Here is a 25,077-nt window from a genome sequence, read left to right on the forward strand (position 1 = left end):
GTATGAGCCAACGTGCCCACAGACCTTCACTGGTCTAACCCTTTAAGCCAAAGGAATAAAGTTGAACCTCATATCTTGGGCATTTACGACATTGATTTATGGCGTATTCTCTTATAGATTTGTTTCACACCCCACCTCTGGAACCATCACCTATGGGGAGTGGGACTCATGACTCCCATTCACCAATTCAAAGCAACCCGTCCACTATTGAAAAGGTAGCAATTTACAGAACAGCCATTTATATGTTCCAGTAAGTCCATCTGCAGATTTGTATGGAACAGACAGGGCAAACTTACTGTCGTATCGGAAGATGACATTGGGCTGTCCATTGTTCTTATTCAAAGATGCACCCTACGGAAAAAAAAGAAAAGAAAATGAGATTAGTGCATGTGAACCAGATTTTAGGATGTGCACATATGCAGGAGGATTGTACTGGTTTATGTGCCAAACATAGCACAATAACAGGACATGAACAGAACCTTAACCAGTGCGGTGGCCAGTTACAGTTTTAAAGGGTTTGTCTAGGATTTTTTATTTTTTTTATCCCCCTCTCCACATCTACCAGGACCCATGAAGGGAACGATACTTACCTGCTCCACGCCCATCATTCAACTGCATGGCTCCTGGGCTGACTTCACCCAACTTCCAGTTCCTCCCTGTGAGCATGGATGGGGGTCACGTGCGCAGCTGCAGCCAATGACTGGCCTCAGAGATCCCCAAGCGGCACATCCCTGCTGGGCCACATCACCACTGAGGCCATTCGTTGGCTGCAGCGGCACATGTCACCTTGTCAACGCAGGAAGTTTACAGACGGGGATGGTAAATCTGGTGAAGACAGACACGGAGTGGTGGGGGTAGGTAAGTAAGTATAGGTCCCTTCACAGGTCTTACTGGGTCGGAAAGGTGGGGGGGGGGGGATTACTTAGAAAAATCCTACAGAACTCCTTTAAGGGCCTACAATAAGAAATGTTTTCAATATAAAACAATCCATACAGCAGAGGAAAGGAAATACTAATATTAAATGGCACTCAATGAAATGAATGGGCAACCACATAATACACGGGGAGCTAGTCTTGGTTCACAAGCAGTAGTGGATTAAGGCCTCATGAACACATGTGCGCATCCGTGCAGCCGGGCCACAAATTATAGAACCGGACCTATTCTTGTGCATTTTGCGGAAGAATAGGCTTATTTACAGCTGGTCCTGCAAAAACTGCGGAATGCACACAGGCCGCATCCGTATTTTGCACGTCCACAATTTATGGGCCACAATACGGATACGTTGTTGTGTGCGGGGGGGCCTAATTCTGGTAACGAGTGCTGATTGACCATAGTCCACTGGTATGTTCACACAGGGCAATGATCAGAGACCAGCCTATGAAAGCACAATTGTTCACCCAGTCGTCGGCAGTGTAAAAGGAGACTTTAATCCGTTCGCCGCGAAAAGTAAGGAGCACTGACGTCTTAAGAACTAATGGATGCACATGATAACGCCCATGACTATATTCTACCCCCTACGCCCCTCCTCCGTTCTAAATAGCAACAGCTGTAATTCATAAACATTTCGTATCATCTAAAATATTGCACATACCAAGACTTTCAATGGTATTGCAAACAAAACGACCGCCTCATACAAACACTATTGGTACATGACCCCCGTAATGTTTTAGTGCCTCATTAGTACAGATGCCAGCTTCATTTGTCAGTCCCAGACTTCAAAGGGGGCCCAAGCGTATTAAATCGGCCTAATTAGAAGAGACTGGAAAACATTTCACCGACGTGAGGCCTTCATTCAATACCGTTATAAATACAAATGAAACTCCTTTACAAAAGTAGAAAAAAAAAAAGCTATTTAATTAAAAAGGGCTAATGAAAACGAAGGTTCATACTTGCCTGCTCGGGTCCACCGCTGTCTTCATCTTCTGGTCCCCGCACTGTGTACATCCGCCTGGCCATGGACATGGTCACATGCTCCGCTCCAGCCAATGACTGGTCTCAGCTGTGAAGTGTCAACAAGTAGCACATCACCACTGGAGCCAGTCATTGGCTGGAGCGGTGCATGTAATCATGTCCATGGCGGATGTAAACTGTGCGGGGAAAGGAAGATGACGATAGCAAAAAAAAAAAAACCTTTAAAGGAATTTTTGGTACAATAGTTCTAAAGCACGATGTTTATTCCCCCCCCCCCCCCCCCACTTGTAGTAAATTATAAAAGTAAACTTCTATTCAGCATAAAGCACCAGAAATAAAAGCGGCAGCGAGGATGCGATTGTTCTGTGCCAGTGTTTTGTACACAGAGAGGTTACAAGCCACCTATTATATGCGGGCTATTACACACAGAAACCAACAAAGGATCCCTCTGCCACCTTTATTTAGGGGATCTGTACAGGAGTAGGGGCCTGGGGCAGTGTTAGTGCCCAGCCATCTGTTTAACCTTATAACAGGAACTTCCTCTAGTGCACGCTAAGGCCTCTTTCACACGGGCGTCGCGGGTGAGGGCCGGATGCATTCAGGGTGCATTGCGGGAAACCCGCGCGAGTAGGCGCAGCAATTTAAGTCAGTTTTGGCTGCGATTGCGTTCCGTTGTTCAGGTTTTTTTCCGCACGAGTGCAATACGTTTTGCACGCACGTGAGAAAAAACTGAATGTGGTACCCCGACCCGAACCCGGACTTCTTCACTAAAGTTTGGGTTTGGTGTATTATTATTTTCCATTATAACATGGTTATAAAAGGAAAATAATAACATTCTTTAATACAGAATGCAAAGTCCAATGTCAATTGAGGGTTAAAAAATATTAAAACATTACTCACCTCGTCCACTTGATCCTCTTCCTTGTTCTTCTTGAAGGACCTGCAAAAGGATCTTCGCTGACGTCCTCGCGCTCACCATGTGTTGAGCGCGATGACATCAGAGCAGGTCCTTTGGCAGGTCCTGCAGAAGAAGAAAGAGGAAGATAACGGCTGCGCGATCAAGTGGACGAGGGGAGTAATGTTTTTATAATTTTTTTACTTCAAAGTACATTTTACTTAACATTCTGTATTAAAGAATACTATTATTTTCCATTATAACCATTTTATAAGGGAAATTAATAAAATTTACAGAACACGGAACCCAAACCCGAACTTTAGTGAAGAAGTCCAGGTTCAGGTCTGGGTACCACATTGAGTTTTTTATCACGCACGTGCAAAACGCACTAAAACGCTTTGCACTCGCGCGGAAGAAACTACGCAACGCAATCGCAGACAAAACTGACAGAAATTGCGCGGGTTTCCCGCAATGCATCCGGACCTCTTTCGCGACGTCCGTGTGAAAGGGGCCTAAGAGTGTCTTGCCTCATCATAAAGCAGGTGCAGTCCATGCGCCTATACCGGTATAGGGACTGGCGTAGATTTCAGTCTACTGATATGTCAGTATACTGGCGTAAAATATGATAAATGTGGTGGGGTCCCACCCTCAACACTCCCCCTTTTTAGGTAAGTGGCAAAATCGGCGGAGGAGCACCACGTGTTCAAAACTTTCTCTGCAGTGAGGCTGTACAGCCTTGTACAACCTTTCTGGGGTCTGTATCCCCCCTGTAAGAGGGCTAACTATGTCAGAAATAAACAAATGTAATGTCATACAAGAGCTTTGGGGGACAATTAAAGTGTAAAATTAAAAAACTAATACAAAAATAAGACAAAATAAAAAAAATGCCAACACACCATTCCATATATCAAAATAACATAAAATATATATTTTGGCTGCAATTTGTGCTATTAGATTTTTCCTTTTCATAAAAAATAAAATAAAAATACAGTACTAAAACAAAAATAATAAAAAGGAGATGGCTTTCAAAGATGAATTTAAGAAAAGAATAAAATAAAAATACTCTTGGGGGTAAATGGGCCGGTCTTGAACTGGTTAAAGGAGGGCTGGGTTATGTTCCTTGGACAAGTTTCCTGAAGTTCTCTCATTTGCTGTAATAATGCATTTTTTTATAGCTTCCATCCCAAGGGCCAAAATATCTGTTTAGGGCCAGCAATTGCCACTTGTTACTGTATTCATTTTTTTTACTCTGTAGAATATAAAATCCACTTTATAAGTCAAATTCACTTTTCTTTTTAAAAAATAAATAGAAAATGCAAAAGATGGAAGAATTTTTTTTTATTAAGTCAACGTATACGCTGGCGTAGAAAGTAGCTGATGACAGACGACCTCCGAACGGGCAGATTCCGTGCACACTAATGCCCCACAGATAAAGCACCATTCAGTAGCCGGGCTATCAAATGACTACAAAGGCAGAGATAATCATCCGAATCACTGGAGCAGGCTGTCAGCAGCCCGACAGAAAAAAAGGAAATGCATCACTTTCAGTCAAGTCACATTTTTGTCTATGGATCAAATGTCACATATTATTCATGAATCAGGAAGATCAGGATGAATAGTCATGTAAGCCTAAATATTAGGAGGTCCAACTCCCGACACCCCTGCCAATCAGCTGAATGAAGGGGCTGAGATGCCCCAGCGAATGCTGGTTGTCCCATTCATTTTACCCGGGTACAGCGCCATTCATACGCTTGTGGCTTTGCCTGGTAGTGCAGCGTAGCCCATGACTTGTACTGCAGCATAGCCCATGACTTGTACTGCAGCCGAGTCACAGCCACAACCCGTATGTATGGCGCTGTCCATGGGTAAACAATAAGTGAAGCAGCCCCTTCATATAGCCAGAGCCCTCACCAATCAAATGTTGATGGCCTATACCAAGAATGGGTCATCAATATTAAATCCCTTTAAATTCTTTCGCTGAGTTGCGCCAAATGACAAACTCAACCCTGCTGTGCGTGTGCACACGATGCAAAGTCATAAGAGACGTGTTATAATGTCGTGCTACCATGAGGCACAGGCATAGCAGTCAGCGCCTTGTGTACTTAAGGTAAGTCGCACTGTCTTTGTCACGATAACTCGCCTGAGTTATCGTGACAAGGAGCTTTTTGGAGAAGGGAAAAAAAATTTAACCACTTCAGGTCCAGACTGGCCCTCGCAACCTGGAATCTGTGATCGGCTCCACATTCCCTTCCGGCCTGCAAAGAGTCAGAAATTCCACGGCTGCCCGAGATGAGAGATGTCTGAACAAACACGCGTGCGCTCATCCCATGTGCGTGCAAAGGAAGTTGTGGCCACAACACGCAGATGTTATCACGGCTCCTCGGCAGCACAATGCAGTGCACAGGTGCAGGCACAGGAGGCCGGTGCACGGGGTGCAACTTCAAAAGGGGAGGCGAATGCTGGCATCCTGGCGTGCGTGACGGCAGAGGGGGAAAACACCGGCTTCGCTTTAAGTCCCATTTAAAGAGACTTATTTTGTTTAAAGTGATGATCCTAAGAAAAGCAGAGATTAAAAAAAAAAAAAAAAAGAAAGGTAGCTGACAGGAGAAGGAGACAGTCAGTCTTCATTCTTCTACCACAACTGGAGAAACCTGCAAGGAATGTCATTCATTCGATTCTAGAAAGGGGTGGATGAGCTTAGAAAAGACCCAGCGCAAGTACACTACGACTAGGCTATGAATGTCCAAAAGATGCGGGTCCCACCAGTAAGGGGCCCCTAACGCCCCCGGCTGGGAATTTGGTTATTTTTGAAGTGCTATTGAAGTGAACGGAGAGAGACACGCCTGTGCAGCCACCGATCCACCCCGACCAGACGCGATAGAGCCCACGTCCTGGAAACAGGAGCGGGTCCCACAAATGGACCTGCACCTATCGGACATTTATGGTATATCCACAGCACATGCGTTAAGTGTCCTCCCAGAGGGGGGCAACCTCTTTAAAAGTCAGCCGAACCAGATTTGGTGGGACCTGCCAGCCAATAAATATCTATGGAAACCAACTAGTCAAGCGCGAGACAGCTGTCGGCTAAATGACTGATCTGCTTACGTATGCCCAGATTAAAAGGAAACTGTCAGTAGGTTTGGAACTCTAAACCTCCAGTATTTTTCCTTTTACAATGAGGTAGAGTTCCAAACTTTTCAAAATCAGCCATTACGGTGTTCTTAAAAGGGGTCATCCAAACTAAATGCCCCCCTCATATAGATTATACTTACCCTGCTCCCTGGCACCTGTGTCGCTACTGATCCCCGCATGGCCGTCCCTGCATAAGCCTCCTTAGTGTCACAGTGGTGGCCGTGCTGGGATCAGGAGCTACGCGGGTGCCAGGGAGCGGGGTAAGTATAACCTATATGAGGTGCCTGGGCATTGGGGGGCATGTTTTATAGTTTGGAATGGATACAGATTACTGGAGATGTCTCTACGGGCGCATGCACAGATAAAGCAGAGGTCAGTACTGCGCATGCACAGATAAAGCCAAGGTCAGTACTGCGCATGCACAGATAAAGCCAAGGTCAGTACTGCGCATGCACCCGATGTGCACTACAGGTTTCTTTTTTTTTTTTTCACTGCAGTTTTTGGATTTGATTTCTTACAGGCACAGCAAATGTTCTTAATGTATTTCACCTATAAAAAAAAAAAAATGCCCCCCAAAAAATGAAATTAGCTGTAAACCCTCATGCCACATGAGCTTGGTGTACGTGCACCCTAAACACGGTCAGTCCCAACACCTGACTGTTTATCTTTTACAGTCACTAGAAGAAGAAGGAACCTCTTCAATGGGGTTTCCATAATCCACCCCTGATGTATGTGGTTCTTCACGTCAGTTACTGTCTGTCTCTGATTGAAGGACCTCTGGTCTTCATTTCCTCAATAGGAACACACTGTATATCCCCTTAAACAAACATACAACACATGGCGATCAGGTGCTCTATGGTATACAGACCGGGCTCATACCACACATAGCAGAATTTGCGCTGTGGATTTTCCGCACAGGTGAAATTCGTGGTGGATATCCACAGAATAAATTGACATGCTGCAGATTTCAAATCCTCACTGCGGGTCAACTTCTGCACGCAAACCCACAGCAGACAATCCACAGCATTTACACCACTTTTGTAAAGGGAGGCTAACAGTTACATGGAATAACGGAAATTAATTTAGCAGAATTTTTTTTTTCCTGTAGTCCTATGGCAGCAAAGCTTTTGTGCTGCTGTAGGATGTCCAGGAAAACGAAAATGTATTTACCTGAAATTTTTATTTCCTGTAGTCCTATGGCAGCACAATCACGAAAGCTGTGCGGCCATAGGACATTCAGGACATTTCCTTTGCAGATCACCACAAACCTGATTCACTGCGCATTTCACCCACTGCAATTTGCTGTATTTCCGCAACTAAATAGGCATGCTCATTTTTACTGGAGGGATTTTTTCTGCTACCTGTGAATGGGTTCTCAAATCCCTGTACTGTTTTTGCAGCAGATTTGCAAGAAATCGGCAGTGTCTAAACTGAGCAACATCTACCCTACCATCTTCTGCCCTCTTCACATCTGCCTCCATCTGCAGTTCTGTCACATTTAGGCTACCTGCACAATTAGTTTTCCTATGCGGAAAAACCGCAGCGTAATACAAATCTCACGTACACTGCGCATTTCCATTTTGTGTGAAATTGACCCGCCGTATGGATTTTGAAATCCACAGCATGTCAATTCTTTCACCCTTTTCAATGCAAGTGTGAGATCTATAGCAAAACAGCATCAAATTCACAGAAATTCCAATGGAAATTTGTGCGAAATTTCTATTAGACAGCCTGCATCCTTGTGCAGGTAGCCTTAGGGTCCATTCACAAATCCGTAGTTTTGGGTCCACATCCGTTCTGCAATTTTTGCGGAACGGATGCCGACCGATTCATTTCAATGGGACCGGCAAAAGATGCGGATAGCACACAGTGTGCTGTCCGCATCCATAGTTCCGTTCCGCGGTCCCGCAAAAAGAGATAGACCGTAAATAGGCAATTTTATCATAGGGCCGGCCATGTGCGGTCCGCAATTTGAATGCACCCTTAAAAGCAAGAACCGTGCAGCATAATGGGAAGCATCAAGCAATGAAGACGGTTTGCAGATTGATCACAGTACTGCGATCAGAGCTGAGCCCGCAACAACAATCGGAGCAGATTTCTTTTTCTGTTGCTCCCTTTCAAGTACAAAAGGATATGACTGCTATCTCGCATAACAATGGTCTCAAAGCCCCTCTGGCTTTACGGCCTAATAAATCGCCTTTGGTCTCCGCACCAGAGAACACCTGCAATAACACCTCAAGTGTTTTAGAAAAGTTTACACAAAGTTCAAAGGCAGTTTACAAGCGATCGGGAAGTGCAGCTTTACTGTACACAGCCTCACACCCCGATGTGACCAGATGGATTCATTCCCACATCCAAAACCTTCCAGTGTTGCAGGCTCAAACAGATCACCTCCAGGTCCTGTCCAGACAACACCAGCATTTTAGCTCTTCTTTCTTTGCCATGGGCTTTCCTCTCTCATAACACATACAGAGCTCATATCCGGACATTTCCTGCACTTCTCCCAGGAGCCCACGGCCGTTCTCCTATGAAAGGGGTTGTCTTCCTTCAACTAATAGCATTTATCATGTAGATAAAGTTAATACAAGGCACTTACTAATGTATTGTGACTTGTCCATATTGCCTCCTTTGCTGCCTGGAGTCATTTTTTCCATCACATTATATATACACTGCTCGTATCCAGGGGTTATGATCCCTGCAATCAAGCAGCAGTGGTCGTGCTTGCACACTATAGGAAAAAGCGCCGGCCTCTCTGGTGGGTGGGACAGTGATCCAGTCTCGGCCACCCTATCTGCGCTGCAGCGGTGCTGGCAACCCCTGGAAATGAGCAGTGTGCAATTCAATGGAGAAATGAATCAAGCCAGCAAAGGATCACCTGAAACAAGAGTTGCAGTCGCAACTCGGAGGATCCAAGGAGCTTACTGTATACTGTGAAATCAGTACCAAGAAAACAGTATGCAGTCAGCTCCTAGGCTCCCCCTAGTGGTGAGTGCAGGCAGACAAAGTGTTATTATTTCATTTTATTCCTAAAGACCTCTGGACCTTTAAGACTGGTAGAAAAGTGTAGTATAAAAATGTGATAACCTGCATTGTAATGTACTTTGTTGGTGCAGACTGCATACTGAATATGACCGACAAAAACGTTAGTGTGAATCCAGCCTTAAAGAAGTTGTCCGGCCTAGGAGATGGCAACCCATTGGTCGTAGCCTGCAGCCAGTTAAAAAACAAACAAAAAAACAAACAATGACAGAAAAGCATGAATTGTCTAGAGTCCCACCATTTCCGCGCTGGTGCCCCGATCTCGACCACTTCTGGTTCCCACTGGACCTGAAGTGGCTTGGTCCCATGATCCCTGCCACCATAAGAACTGCTAGTGACGTGCCACATCAGATGAGCCGCAGTCAGTGCAGGAAGTATGACCGCCACATGGACCCACCTGTCTGAAACGGCATCTCTCTCCCCGATGGTGGTGATGATGATAATGATGATGATATCAGAGTACAGCATTTTGGGGTCAACATTTTGATTTCTAATTAGCTTCAGTGTGAAAAAAAAGTTTTGGAGTGTTTCCAAGCAGAGGAGACCCCAGAGAGGATGGCGACCATTAACCTACTTGCGCCATACTTTTCTATGGATGGTTCTGGGTTTTTAAAAAAGGTAAATCCGAGGTGAGCCGAAGGCTATACATTTGTACTTTACAATCTGAATTGCTGTGAAGATTCCCCCATTAGGCCCCATACACACAACCGTATTTTTGTTCTGAACCAGATCCACACACGGACCCATTCAGATGTACGGGTCCACGAAAAAAATAAAACCCGGACAGCACGCCATGCGCTGTCCACATCCGTATATCCATTGTGCTTCGAACACGTCCTATTCTTGTCAGTTTTGCAGGACAAGAATAGGCATTATTACAATAGGTCCCCCCAAAAAACGGATGCAACATGGACGTCAAGGGAAATAAAAAGAGTTAATATGAAAATAACTATCCCTTCCAGACTGCAATAAAATCTTTCACTTATAAAAAGGCGCCCTTAAATTGATAAATGGCAGGGAAGGGGATCTAGTGATACAAGTTATAATGAACAGTTCAACCCCTCTGCACCACCACACTCCGATCCTCCCCGCTGCTGCAGCCATGACATAATCTTCTTGGTTGCAGCGATGACGTGCTCGTATACCACGCCGAGGGGGACTGGCACGGAGGGGGTCTGAACAGGTAAGTATAACTTTTTATTATTATTATTATTTTAACCCCTTCTCCTGACATTTAGAAAACTTTATTACCAACGTGGACAACCCATTTAAGTAGAAGACTTCTCTAACCCTTGGCAATAAGCTGGACAGGCTGAGTTCACTAGCGCGGTTCTGGCTCGTTGAGGAGGGTCCTAAGTGGGAGAGCCCACTCCATGGTGTGACATGCCCTAGTAGGAAAGGAGGAGGACAGGGGTTAGGAGACAACCCATTCAAGCAAATGAGACAAACTTCCAGATAAACACAATTAGGGCTGTTTTCTATATCCGTCTGAAGACGCCCTGAAGCGGTCCCCAGGAGTCAGCCTCCCATTACTACATCACAACCAGCAGAACGAATTTCCCTTCCTGTCTGCATCCAGCAGATTCCATGGATCCATGAACACAAGAGAACAAGCCCTGACTTATGGGAGTCAGTGACCCGGATCGGAAACACAAGACCACACGCCTCCGTTTTCTAATATCGCTGGGAAGCCTCAGACTCCCTGTGTGTTATTTCCAGAGGCAGGAGAAGATGGATTTAGCATATAGCCAAAATATAAAATCCTCAGTTTAGTAACAAAAAAATAAATAAAAAAATAGAATAAAATAAATGTAAAACAGATCACGTTCCAGATGTGACGGAAAAGTGAGTCCCAGCATGCCTTGCGGCTGTAAGTATGATGGGGCTTTTAGTTCTGTGGCACTGGAAGGGCCATAGGTTGCAGTCTTTTTTAAAGGGGTCGTCCAGATGGAGAAACACTTTGGCAAGTACTTTCAATGGGGATACAATAAAATAAACCACTGCTCCCTTTAAGATAAATACCAGCAGGGGACAACGGGGAACATAAAAAAAAAAACGAAAAGTGGCTCCATGTTGTAGGCGGGTCCAAATTGACAGAAGGAGGGACAACAGAAGTAGGCGGGGACAGCAATGCCTTAAGTGCAGCACAAAACACCACCCCAGCAGAACCAATTACCACAGTGCAGCACAAAATATCTCCGTATTCAACTGTATCACTGTTCTGAGGATGGCGATGCAGTTGAATTCACGTGTCCTAAACCGGCCTGATGCGAAACCACCTGATGCTATTTCATTAATTAATGCTGAGAGCATCAGATGGTCAAGTACCTGGCTGGTGGCCGTGAGGAGGGCCCGGGTGGGGTGGGAATTTCCCTGTACGGTCTGTGACCAGTCTGCCCCTACATACCAGGTGCCGGCTGGTATTTCCTGTGCGCCGATGCTTACTGGGTTCCCGCTGGTCTCTGCTTCTTGGTCCATTCTCAACACTCCAGAAATGCCTGCTCAGCCAATCGCTGTATGGGATGGGCCCCCACTACGCCCAGCGATTGACTACGTAGGCGTTCCCTGTATGTCTAGAGCGGACCAGGAAGCAGAGACCAGCGGGGACCCGTAAGCTTCGGAACGGATATGCCAGGGGATGGGTCAGGGTGAATATCACTTTCTTTATCTGATTATCTCACGTTGAGCACTTTCTAATGAATTCCCATCCCTGCCAACGCCTTTAAAGCCTAGTAATAGCCATAAAAAGGTCCATATAATAAACTCTGTCTTCTCCGCTACGTCCTCCACAAAGTATATCCGAGGAAGACATGACCGTTTACGTCTCGTGTGGCCGGGGGAAGCATTTCAATGAGTTGTTCCATCAAGACCTGCCATTGTCTACATGCAGAATTGCACGTCATAGCCGCCCTATAGTAGCATATCTAGGAATGACTGGACCCCCACAGCAAATTCTGGAACGGGGCCCCCCTCCCCTGGCAACTTCTTCACAACCCCCACTCCTAAGGCTAGTCAAGATCACTCTCTCAGACAAGGCCCGGTAGCCTCTCCATCTGTCTCCTACAGTGTATATAATGTCATTTTATAATACTCTTAAGGGGCCCTGACAATAAGCTCTTTTAGACCTCCTCCTGGGTGGGTCCCTTCTGGGTTCGGACCCCCGAAGCAGCTGCTTTCCCTGCAGCTACGCCCCTGGGGGGATAGCTTCTATGAGCCAAAAGCAGATGGTCCTCTACGTGGTTGTCTATTACCCTGTAGGGGGTATTGCAAGGGAAGCGGGTAACAGGCGTAAACTCATGGCTTGTTGGGCAATAGAAGATATTATGCTTTCACTACTATTCTTCCATGTAATATCAACCTTAGAAAATGGCTTGAGGTTTGCAGTATAATTTATCACTATTTTGCCACTAGATGGAAAGGATAGAGGGAACGGCCTTTTCCTGAGAGTTTAAGATATTTGCAATGAGCATAAAATCAGGAAACAACTTAGATAAAGAAGGTAAACTAATCAGGGAGCAGCGGGGCAGTCAGCCATCCGTAATTGTTGCATAATAATTACAGCAGATAGGAAGCAGCTAAGCCCCGGAGCAGTGCTGAGCAGGGAGTATTCTGCGGACATGTGCTATCCATTACAGGGCATGTGTTTTCCATCTCCCCACTCCTCCCAGCAGACATCGTGTTTTCCTGCACTTCCTCCTCCCGCAGATCAATACATTGACTGAGCTGTGATTTCAGCAGTCCGGTGCACCCACAATGAGGATGCCATCACATGCCATTCTGATGCCCTTTTTTTGTTAATGCAGTTTTTAAAGCCACTGCTATTTGTGAGTCTTAAATGGATGGAAAAAATTTAACTTGACCTCTTTTTGTTCAATCCAGTCCTAGTTTTGGCTATACAAAAAGTTGTGAAAGCAACTTTAAAAGGGGTTGTCCCAGAATGACAACTTACCACTGATCCTGAGAAAAATGATGTTTAATTATGTGCAAATGAGCCTCTAGGAGCAACGGGGGCGTTGCCATTACACCTAGAAGCTCCGCTCTCTCTACAACAGCTGAGCGAGCCATCTGTACTTCGATTGATAGGACCAAGCGCAATGAGGTTTTCACTGCGAGGTCCTGTCAAAGTGCAGAGGGCACGGCAGTTGCACCTCTAGGTGTAATGGCAACGCCCCCATTGCTCCTAGAGGCTAATTTGCATATATTAAAACATCATTTTTCTCAGCAATGTAGGTGCATATGAACATGCAACAAGTCAGCCAGTTTCATAGGTACAGATCTGCTGACAGATGCCCTAGTCCAGTCCTGCCGGGTCCCATTTGCCATGTTATTAGGCAATGGGACCTAATAGCAGAGAAACATTATTAGCAAACATGAGTCACAGAAACAACACAGCACCGTAATAGGGGGTCTGGCCTGATCTTTACCAATGGGCCCCCTCTCTTCCGTGTGCGCCACAGGCTGGACGTGCTTTATATCTCTAATATGGTCTGCATTAAAATTCAGCACCATGGCAGGACAACTGCTGTGCGGACCGACTGTTCCTACAGTCCATGAATGAGGCAGAAAGGTTACTGGCCGCAGCCCATGGATTTTCTCCAGCCCTACTTAGGTACGCGTTTCATATTTTCTGAAGAAAGTAAACAGCATTACGATTTCCATTCATGGTAATACAGAGAGATCGGCAGAGAACTGGGGCTTCCTGCAGAGAAGAGTTCTTAGTAGGTTTTGCTTTTCAATGAATATGATACAGCTGCCCTATTTGTAATGGAGAAACGTTGAATATATCAAATCTGATGGGAAAAAGGGCCCCATATGGATAACTTGTGCTTGAACCTCTGATTCGTCTCTGCACTGCAAGGCGTTCCTGCAGCGTCGCTGCGCTCTACTGCGCCCCCCACAAGATACACACAGAAGGAAGAGGCTTGGGGTGGTCTTTACCTGGCTTATAGAAACAGCTCCACACCGTATTACAGGTCATGTGCGGTACTGCAGTGGAGTTCTATTATTAAAGTGAACACGGAGGTGCTGCAATACCGCATACAACCTATCCTCAGGATGGGTCACTAGTATTTGATCAGTGGGAGTCTGACTCCCACCAACCAGCTTCTGTGAGTGCTGCGGCCTCCTCGAAGCTTACCCAGCAGAGCGCCGTCCATTGCATGGTGGCTGTGCTTGGTATAGCAACTCAGCCCCATTCACTTGGATGGGTCTAAGCAGCGCCTAGGCCATGTGACTAATAAATGTGACATCATTGGTCTAGGACAGGGGTAGGCAACCTGCGGCACTCCAACTGTTGTGAAACTACAACTCCCAGCATGCATACTTGCTCTGCTCTTCTCAGAACTCATGCTGGGAATTGTAGTTTCACAACAGCTGATCCCTGGTCTAGGAAGAGGCTGCAATGCTCTTCAAATTCATCGTCTGGGATGACCTATCCTGAGGATAACACTCAGACAACCCCTTTTAAATGTCAACGCCCGATTCTTTTGTTCTGACAGGAGATAAGCTGCCGCCAGAGGTGTCTGTCAGCAGTTTTCTTGCCACTGAGAACACATGTATGCTCGGCTGCATGCATATACTGTATATGGAGGAAGAAGTAAAAAACGGTTGGCCAAACGAGGGCTCAGATGAAAGCTATTGAAGGTGTGAGGGCGTCCTTAGGGTACCACAGCAAAAATCCACGGAAAAAAAACGGCACGCGTCACGTACGGAACCTGGTCACAGGATTTCACCCTAGGCGTTGCAAACGGTCAAATCCACGGTGGGAACGCGCAGCATAAAATTCACATGCAGCAGATTTAAAATCTGTGTCGCCGGTTACCTTACTCTGTGTGTGGATGAGATCCACATTGCCGCTGCCGGTCAGTGCTGAGGATTTGCTGCAGTGTATTTGCTATGTGAGAACTTACCTACAATATTCCCTCCCTCCCTGCTATAGACATACGCTGATTTTATCCATGCCTATGTCTAGCATGAAATTTTTCTTCAAGTCATTGAACCCAAACCCAAAAGTCAAACATTCGAAATGCAAAAGGAAAAAAATAAAAATAAATCCACAGCGCAAACCAACAAGAGCAGGCGGCAAGAGGAATAAAACAAAAAGCCAAATGAAGTCCTCATGAGCTCATCCACAGACTGCGCCCGCTAAATGAGTTAATTGTGTATGGACGGCATCTTGTGGTCTGCTTTATGATGTATGCGTTTTACGGAATGACATCAACCGGAGCCTCAGATCTCCGCTATGTACATATTAAACAGACCTTTCTGGGACCAATTTCGCTCGGAAATCCAATCCAGCTGAGAAGCGATCTGTATCTCCGTCCTACAAAGTGTTTTTCAGGTACCTGCATCTGTTTTAATAGACAACACGACTCGACTGCTCTGAAGGGAATTATAGTCTTGTCAGACGGCATTCATTCTTGACCGATCCTCCCCACCCCCCTTCCTCGGTTAAAATGAACAAAACAGGTACTGTGACAGGAACAGCGAATACTTTGTCCAAGTCACTGAAGAACCTCTAGAAAGGAGCATCGGTGTAGGGTTGCCATATTACATGATCGCTAATATTCATCTAATCCGTTACGCTATCCAATACCGCGAGCCGGGGCCTGCGGCAGTAAGACCGCCATAAATGTTACACCATCCGTGTCACAATGGCTAATAAATCTTACTAATCCCAGCCCAGATAGGAGGCTGGTGGCGGGATGAAGCACATCTGCTCTCGGTCCTGTCAGGATACGGCAGTATAAATGACACCCCGGTGACCAGGCCGAAGCCTTGTTTCCTGAATATGTTTAGCAGAGTTTTTCATTCTTGCGAGAACAAAGGGCTGTCTGTGCGCGGCGACTCCGGCTCGTACCCTGTAACGCAGGACACGGATTCGGGGACAAATCCAGGATTTGCAACAAGTGAAAGGCTTCCATTCACACGAATAATTAGGTGCTGCTGCATGGAACAGCAAACAATGGAAGAGGACAATCACTTCTTCATGTGTCTTCCTGATATTTCTATACAAAGTCACTATATAAAAATCAATCACTCTAGTGTCTAGGTTTAAAGAGGACCCGTCCCCTCTCCTGACACATCTGTTTTAGTACCTACTTGCTTTCCCCATATAATACCCATTCCGGAGCATTTTTATCTAATACACCATGTTCCTCTATTATTCCTACTAGATTAGGGATGGCCAACCTGTGGCTCTCCAGCTGTTGTAAAACTACAATTCCCACAATGCCTTCATGTAGGCTTATAAGCTGTACACAGTTTGGGCATGCTGGGAGTTGTAGTTGTGCAACAGCTGGAGAGCCGCAGGTTGGCCATCCCTGTACTAGATGTATGAATGAATTGCCAGCAATAAAGGACCAGTTGGGCGTTACCAGTTGGGGGCGTGACTCTGCACAAACTGACCCTGAGAGCACTGGTTGGATAGTGTCAGACTGGGAAGGGACACAACTGGCAAAACCCTGATGGGCCCAAGATGGCCGGCATTCTCTGTCGCCTGTTTCTACAGCAGTGCAGTCTGAACATACCCATATGGATTTTGTCGTGGGTTGGTTGCAAGTTTTGCTGAGCTTTTAAAGGTTCAATGTGGACATGTCCCAAATATTTGAACTAAACCCTAAATTATAAGTTTATGGGTGGGTGATCAAAACTGATAATAGTGGATCATTCTTATCAATCATGAATCCTGTGAAAATGGAAGCCAAAATGTCATGGTATACAAGGCCTAAGCCTAATTTTAGACTTAAAGGGGATGTGCCACCGTTAAATGGTATGTTAATATAATATATAATACTATTCAGCATAAAAAACTAGGGTAGTTGCTCAAATATAAAATATTCTCTTTATACTCGGATGATAATGGTGCCCCCTGGTGTTTAATCTGTATGGCAATGTGCGCGTCCACCCAGTGAAGTGGTCGTACATGCTCAGGTCCATCGTTCAACTACCCCACCCATATCTACTGTTAGAAGTTGTGAGAGTTATGCCTTATTCACACGGCCAGTGTTCGGTCAGTGATTTTGAGCCAAAACCAGAAGTGGAGCCTTATAAAAGGTATAAGGGAAAGATCTGCACCTGTTCTGTGTTTAGAGCCGCACCTGGTTTTGGCTCAAAATCACTGATGGAAATCACTGACCAAACACTGACGTGTGAAAGAGGCATTACAGTGGGAACCATATATACCCAAAGGCAGCGAATGTGAAGTCAATGGGAGCTACAGAAAATCAACCAGGGCGGAAGTGATTGCCATGACGGATCAGATCATCGATGTAGTCCAGGCATCCTCAAACTGCGGCCCTCCAGCTGTTGTAAAACTACAACTCCCACCATGCCCTGCTGTAGGCTGATACCTGTAGGCTGTTCGAGCATGCTGAGAGTTGTAGTTGTGCAACAGCTGGAGGGCCTCAGTTTGAGGATGCCTGATGGGGTCCAATCTCCCAGTATTCACAAAATTCTAAATACAAATACAAATGCAATAGCCAAAATCAGTCTGCCTGCTGCCACTTTTTATCAGATGGCCTCACTCAATTTCTGGGATGAACGCACGCTTGTGGCTGAATTTACTTTCCTTCGCCAAAGTTACGCCCTATGGATCTCTCACATTGTAAAACACTAGAGAAAAAAAAAAAAAAAGGAAGCAGCCAGTTGAAAATACCCATTTTCCTGAGGATTTGTTCTAAGTACACTTGAAAGCGAGCCAAAACAAAGGATTGCGTGAGCCGTCTCGAGTCGGGAGGCAAACTCGTAATTACAGACTTGGTGCAAGTACAGCTCCTCAAAAGAAGCGTAACTGGGCTGTTAAAGGCAGCATCAAACACAGGGGAAGTCAGAACATGCCGAGGGATGCAGGTTATGCTGTGGTCGTACCGGGTTGTCACAAGCTAACCTCATCTTCCTGGCACGCACTCCTGCAGGGGAATTACAAATGAAAAGAAAGCAATTATACATCCACCTTAAATTATATTTATAGGAACAAAAACGTTTTGGGGGTTTTTGCCTCGGGGCGTACACAGTAGTAAAAGCCTATTGTGCTGTGGATTTGAAGCCGATTTCACACATGCAAAGGCCGAAAATTGCTGCAAATTCGCAGCAAAATCCTCAGACAACACATCTGTCGTGAGCTTCTTCCACCTCGTTTTAGCTCTGCGGAAATAAGGATGAAGACTCTGGTGTGACTGATGTTAGGGTGGGTTCGCACTAGCGTTATGCCATTCCGTTACAGGTTCTGTTTTTAACAGAATATAACAGCGTGCTCAGACGGAATGCAAAACGGAAGCCTTTAAGAGGCTCCATCCTGATAGAAGTCTATGGCCAAGCATAACGGATCCGTCTGGTTTCCTGTCAAGAGGACTTTTTTTTCCCTGTCCTGCATAACGGAAAACAGACTTTTTTTTTCTAATTTCTTTTGATGTTCTCATTTTAGTTTTTTTTTAGTTTTTTTTATTCCATTTCCTTAACATGATTATGGGGGCGCCTGTTAATGATCTTGCCTGATCTGTTAATGTTTAGAGAGATGCTTTATAGTAGCCACCATGGGCCATAGATGCAATGGTCTGGAGGAGACCTCATTGACTTCTTTGGGAGAGAGTTTTCTAGCAATGCTCTGTGACCTGTGCAGAGGTCAGGAGGGAGCAGATAAGCTGTGATATCACCTACTATGAATGGTGGATCCTGTGTTATCCATATACAGGTGATATATGTCATTGTAATTCTGCCTGTAATACTAAGTAGATAACTAAAGGTGGATTTAGATGGGCAGATTATCGGGAACGATTGTTCCTGCGAACACTTGTTCCGGACAATCTGATTGTGTAGAGGTGCAGGCGTTCACCCCTGTTGTTCGTGTGGGCGCCTAAATGATCGTTTCTAGGCAGCAGATCGTGCCAGCGACCAGCCGCCCAGAAACAATGCAGCTGTATGAGGACGAGCATTTTCTGATGACACATTCCCTTTGAAGGGGTTGTCCATACTTTTACTATTGATGCCCTATCCTAAGGACAGGCCATCACTATCTGACCTGCACCCCCACCGATCAGCTGTTCTGCAGTAACTCCTGTGCCGAAATTACACATCTCCGTCCACGGTGTAGTGGACGGAGCTGGTTACCGCAACGCTGCTCCCACTGAAGGGGCTGTACAGCGGTATATGCAGTACCTGTGGCTTTGTATTATTTAGTCATAGGGACATCTTGTGACACCATGCAGTGGCCTGTGCGGTGCCATATTCTAGCATGCACACCTATTTGGCTGGAAAAGAGGATTCTGGGAGTTGTAGTTTCAGAACAGCTGGAGTGCCGGAGGTTGCTGATCCCCTTTTTAAGCCCATAATATGGCATATAATGAAATGTGCCGCAATTTTTTATATATAAAATATGGACCGAAGAAAAATCTCTCTACGTCTTCATACGAGATCGACTTCATAGGGAGGGACAGTAGGACCCCACAGACGTCTATGAGTGCTCCAATATGGCTGTGTTCAGAGTCTGCAGGGAGCGTATTATGCCTTCAGGATTGTTTTTGGTTAAATCGAGGGGTGCAACTTTCCGGAATATAAAAAAAAGAAAAAAGCTTCTAAATACATATATTCTTTGCAAAGATCCACATATGAGTGTTTTTGTAATATGGCAGATCAGGCAGGAAGATTGATTCATTCACTTCTGCTTCTTAGATTATGTAGGCAAAGGCAGCAGACAATGCGTCCCAAATGCAAAGTCTTTTTTCCACCGTCATAATCCCTGTAATCCTTTAGAGCCCGTTTAAAATTTTGGAATGTATTCATACCTATACAGTAAAGCAATTAGAATCCTAAGGGTTTTCTATAGTAAAGGTAAAGAAAATGGAAATAGCGGTAATATTCACATGGCCCCTATTACGCGTCCCACATTTCATGCTATTGGAGTATATATTATGGCCACTTTTTCCTATAGAAGTCAATGGATTAGTATTTCCACCCATATTTTACATCAAATAACAATGGGACAACGTTCCTCTCCCCAAACTTCAGCAATTGGTCTCCTCACTACACAGACATTTACAGAAGAGGAGAAGCTACACAATGGTAGACATGATCCTGTCCCAACATTTTTGAGATGCGCTGCTGCTAGACATGAGCGAATTTCATATTTTGAAATTCGTTCACGCTTCGTGAGGTGGTAAAAGCAGAATTGCGTTATTAATTCCGTTACCACGGACCATAACGCAATTCTATGACGGAATGCCTTTAGAGGCATTCCTTTATTCATTCCGTCATAATAAAAGTCTATGGGTTGCAAAACGGATCCGTCCCGTTTCCGTTATGCGTTAGCACCCAGTAGTCAATGTATTCCTAAATTTACAGGAAGAACAGAGGAGTGGTACAATGTAGAAGCTCTTGAATTATTGTTTTACAGGAAATACATTTATTCCCCGAAACAGACAGCAGACGTGACAGACGCTCTTTAGTAAAATTCGTCATTTCATCTTTAATATGGAAAACCTAGTAGAATATCCTCCTTCGATCCACGCTTTGATCGCTAGCCAAATTGCACATTTTTGCAGACTTTCACCTTGGATTAACTCTTGCCTCACTGCTACAGTAGCCGAATATAGAGTTCAAAGTTTATTTGCTATTTCTTGGTACAAAGCTGAAGGAGTAATGACGGGGTACTCTTGTACCAATAATGGGCGAGAAGAGATTCCACTTCTGTTAAAACAATGGGGGGGGGGGGAGGGGGGACAAAAAACGTAATTATCTTCCTATCTTGGCTGAAATCGGACACTTTTGCCCCTGCTCCATGGATCTGAATTGGAAATATTCCCTCTCCATGGCTTGCCAGTTTTGGCTCCCAGAGTGATGCAGCAGATGTCATCTAGTACAATAAATTCCTTTATTAGACATACATTTGAGACGCCTTCTGGGGGTTGAAGCGTTCGGTTTCATGCTGGAAAAATGTAATGGTATCTACAGATTGTCAATGCAAAGTCCAGGCCAGGGGTCTTTGATCACAGGCTGAGGAAAGGGTCCCCATAATATTTACCAGATATGACATTTCAAAAAACGGAACCCACCTGAGGACACTGGCATAGCTGTCTATGCCCACCTAAAGCTGAAAATAACATATTCCCACATCTAGAAGGAGGACGTCAGACCTCCAGCTAGATGTAGGGATCGGGGGACAGATATTTTCCTGGATGGCTGATAACTGGGGAACAACATATCATATTGAGGAGCACCCTATAGGCATGCGTGTCATAACGGACCCTGAATTCTGTAGCTTCCCCACTGCGCGATTCCTAAAAACAAGGCTACATGCACACACCAGTGTGGATGCTGCTGCGTTTCCGCACCAAAATATGCATGTTATACTTGCGTATTTTGATGCAGATTTGGCCCAGGTCTCACCCTTCGCATTGCAAATCTGCACTGAAAATCCGCACAAACCACCAACATGCTGCCAATTTCAAAAATCTGCTCGGCAGTAAAAGATTTAGAAATTCTCATTAACTTTGCTGGTACTCTATTACAATGCAGACCATAACCGCGCTCACTAAGCATCGAGTGCATATACCCTAATGGCTGGACTCCCATGGTTGGCGGTCGGTTGTGGCAGAAGTTGGGGGGGGGGGGGGGGGTCATCAGTGGGGCCTCCGGGCTGGCGCTAAATGGCTGGAGGCAAGATGGCTTATCTCGCCAGGGTAAATCATTTACTTGGGGCTTCAAGGACCTCCCCCTGTATTAAATATTATATGTTATACATATGGGGAATTCGTAAGTTGCATAGGTCGTTGCATATGGGGGTAGGGGGGGGTTTGAGGTTAGGTTGATTGTTAGGGTAATATAAAGGTTATAAATTTGCCAATAAAATGGCTGCTATGGCTGAATTAATCCAACCTGGTGTCTGTGTTTAATGGAGTTAGGGATTGGTGGAGTAGGGAGTCTGGGGGACACATTGGTTGGGTTGGTATTTATGGGAGGGGCAGGTAAGTATTAGAGGGATCGAACAGAAGTAACCAATACCTCCATCATGTACTTTACTGGCAAATATTTCCTATCTACTGGATTATGGTGTGCCTGATGGCCCGTGCACATGGCCATATTATGGCTGCTTATAGTACGAGTCTGATTTAGGGCTCTTGCACATGAGCATGTATGCCCCCTGGCTGTATTGCAGACCACAAACCCATTGACTTGAATGGGTCTACAATCCTCAAGATATGGAGCGGTCCATGCCTCCGCACCGCCAAAAAATGAACATATATTTATTTTTTTGCAGTGCAGAATGTCCCTTGCGGATCACGGCCTCATTCAAGTCAATGGGTCCACAAATGGAGTGCACATGGACGGTGCCTGTGTATTGCGGACCACCATTTGCAGTCCGCAGAACAGACAGGAGGCACACAAGCTTGTGTGCATGAGCCCTTAGGCGGGGTATAGAGATTATCTCTTGTCAGTAACATTGGGAATCAGCCAAGGGAAACAAAAAAACGGTCCCTCGGGCACCATATGACAGTGGTATGCTTCTAGGAGGTACCATACAGTGGTACACATAGGACCAGATTTACTAATGTCTCTGCACCTAGGATCTGTCTAAAAAGTGGCGCAAACTGGCACAACTAGGGTTTCTACACTTTTTCTGAGCAGGCAGAACGTCGCAGGAAACGAGGTGGTGCCTAAGTTGCGCCAGTTTACGTCAAAATTGCACGGCAATTCCAGAGTCAAATTTTGTGTCAATGTAAGCCTGGACACAGCGCTGCACAAAAAGCGTCGGCGCAAGGTTTTTTTTTTTGTCCGATGTTGTGAGGTCTGCATTAAAGGGGACCATTTTTGGTCCGGTATTAGGTTTGCGTTCAAGGGGCCTCGTTAAAAATTTGCTGTGGGGCTCAGTCAGTTCTAGTTACACCGCTGCATACTGCCTAATGTGCTTTATACGGAAAAAGTACAGACTACGAGGTCTGCTCTACATGTGACAACTCGTGTTGACGAACTTTTGTTTTCAAGTTTGGCGTACAAGGTTCGTGTTATCTAAGAATTCCGTTATGGAGTACGCTACTACGGACCATAACTTATGGTCTGTGGTAGCGGAATCCATAACGGAATTCTTAGATAACTCAAACCTTGTACGCCGAACTCGAAAACAGAAGTTCGTCAACACTAGTGACAACCACAATGTACGCCAAATTCAGAATGGCTTTCAATGGTTGTCACTTTTTAGCTCCCTCCGGTCACCACAGCAAAAAAAAAAAAAAAAAAAAACACAGCGCACAAAAGTGCACAATCAGATAAATCATTACGTTTAACAAAAATCCGTTCAGCTACCATTACACCGGACTGGCAGAACTATAATACCCGTCTGCTTCCCTTTGGCAGTGCCGCACCCATGGTATATCCATTTCACCTCTAATTACAAGCTACCTCCGTCTACCTGGTGCTGAGAGTGGCACTATGTCCGTGGAATGTGGAGAATCCCCAGAACGGAATAATAATATTATAAAAGGCACAATAAAAGCGCATTCTAATGCAATGACTCAAGCGTCTTAGATAACGGACTTATTATGTGCATTACAATGACAGCGCATTAAAGGATTAAGGGGCTGAGGGTACAGGATGTATAGTGAAGAACCAAAAGATGAAGAGAAATTATTTTACCAGATGAATTAAAAGACCCGGGAGATTCTTGGAACCGGTTCTGTTCAGAAGGGAATGCGGCAGTATTTCTCCGCTTGGCTGAAAGCGGCCGCCTCTCCGCATGACACTTCACGCTTTACAGTTCTCACTTAAAAGGGAACAGACAAGAGAAGAAAAAAACCTGACTGCCCTGATTATGGGGCTATTTGCTGAAATGTAAGCTCCGCCAACTCCATATTGTTCCGGCCTTATGAATAAAAGATGGGCCCTTTGTGAGAGTTTCCTTTTCTGGGCGCCAAGGAACAACTTTTCACCTGTTAAGTCAGACAGTTTTACTCCATGTTTCACGCTGACCTTTTATCAGAGTCAGAATAAAATTATATGGGCGACCTCCCCACCCGAAAAAAATAAAATAATAATTACTAGGGCCGAATTAATGGGAAAATTCACACATTCACCAAGATCTAGAAAATGTCACGACCTAGTCTTTTCTTTATGGCTCAGCAGGAGAGATTACCTGAAACTGGTGCAAAAAATGGCGCAAAACGCTGGTTTGCCACTGTTTAAATCCTATTGAGAAAAATTAGCTGCCCTTGGTGTGGTGTGCGCGGAGCCATCGGAGGATGTGCTGGACTGCGCATCGGATATGAAGATCCTGTGTAGATAGCAGCAGTAGTATGCTATCAAATATTATTTAAACAACAAAAAAAAAAAAAATGCTATTTTACCGATATTTCAGATTGTGTCCGTCTTAAATAGGAATAAGCGAAATTCTGTTTTCAAGTTCGGCATACAAGGTTCAGGCTCGGGTTATCTAAGAATTCCGTTACCACGGACCATAACTTATGCTCCGTGGTAGCGGAATCCATAACAGGATTCTTAGATAACCCGAACCTTGTACCCCGAACTTGAAAACAGAAGTTCGCTTAACACTAGTCAGTAGGTAGACAGTGTAAGGCCTCCTGCACACGACCGTAGGTGTCCCGTTGCTGTATTGCGGACCGCATATGCGGATCCGCAATACACGGGCACTGTTCCGTCTGTATCACGGATGCGCACTCATTGACTTGAATGGGTCCGCAAATCCAGAGATGCAGAACGGAAGTACGGAACGGAACACTACAGAAGCACTACGGAGGGCTTCCGTTCTGTAAAAAAATAGAACTTGCTCTATCTTTTTGCGGAACGGACGGATGCCGACCCATTCAAGTTGAATGGGTCTGGACCCGTCCCAGCAGCCACACTGAGGTTGCCCGTGCTGTCCGCATCCATTGCTCCGTTCTGTGTCCCCCCAAAAAAAATATAACATGTCCTATTCTTGTCCGCGCTTTGCGGACAAGAATAGGCAGTTATATGTAAAGGCTGTCCGTGCTGTACCGCGAATTGCGGAACGCGCACGGACGCCATCCGTGTTTAGCGGATCCGCGATCGCATGGCACGTCATCCATGCGCATGGGGCGCTCTGACGTCATTCTGGAGCGCCCCGGGAGCCGCAC

At 45.4% G+C, this 25,077-nt stretch overlaps 1 protein-coding gene across 1 annotated transcript in view; it reads right to left on the minus strand.

Moving 5' to 3' along the window:
* The window catches only part of IL17RD (interleukin 17 receptor D), a 67,551-nt gene that overhangs the window by 18,436 nt on the left and 24,038 nt on the right, over positions 1–25,077 (minus strand). The window contains exon 2 of the mRNA XM_044301969.1: positions 297–351. The gene's annotated coding sequence lies outside the window, so the exon portion shown is untranslated. The remainder of the gene's footprint in view (positions 1–296; positions 352–25,077) is intronic.

This window comes from Bufo gargarizans, chromosome 7 (assembly GCF_014858855.1).
Source record: "Bufo gargarizans isolate SCDJY-AF-19 chromosome 7, ASM1485885v1, whole genome shotgun sequence".
Classification (NCBI taxonomy): Eukaryota; Metazoa; Chordata; class Amphibia; order Anura; family Bufonidae; genus Bufo; species Bufo gargarizans.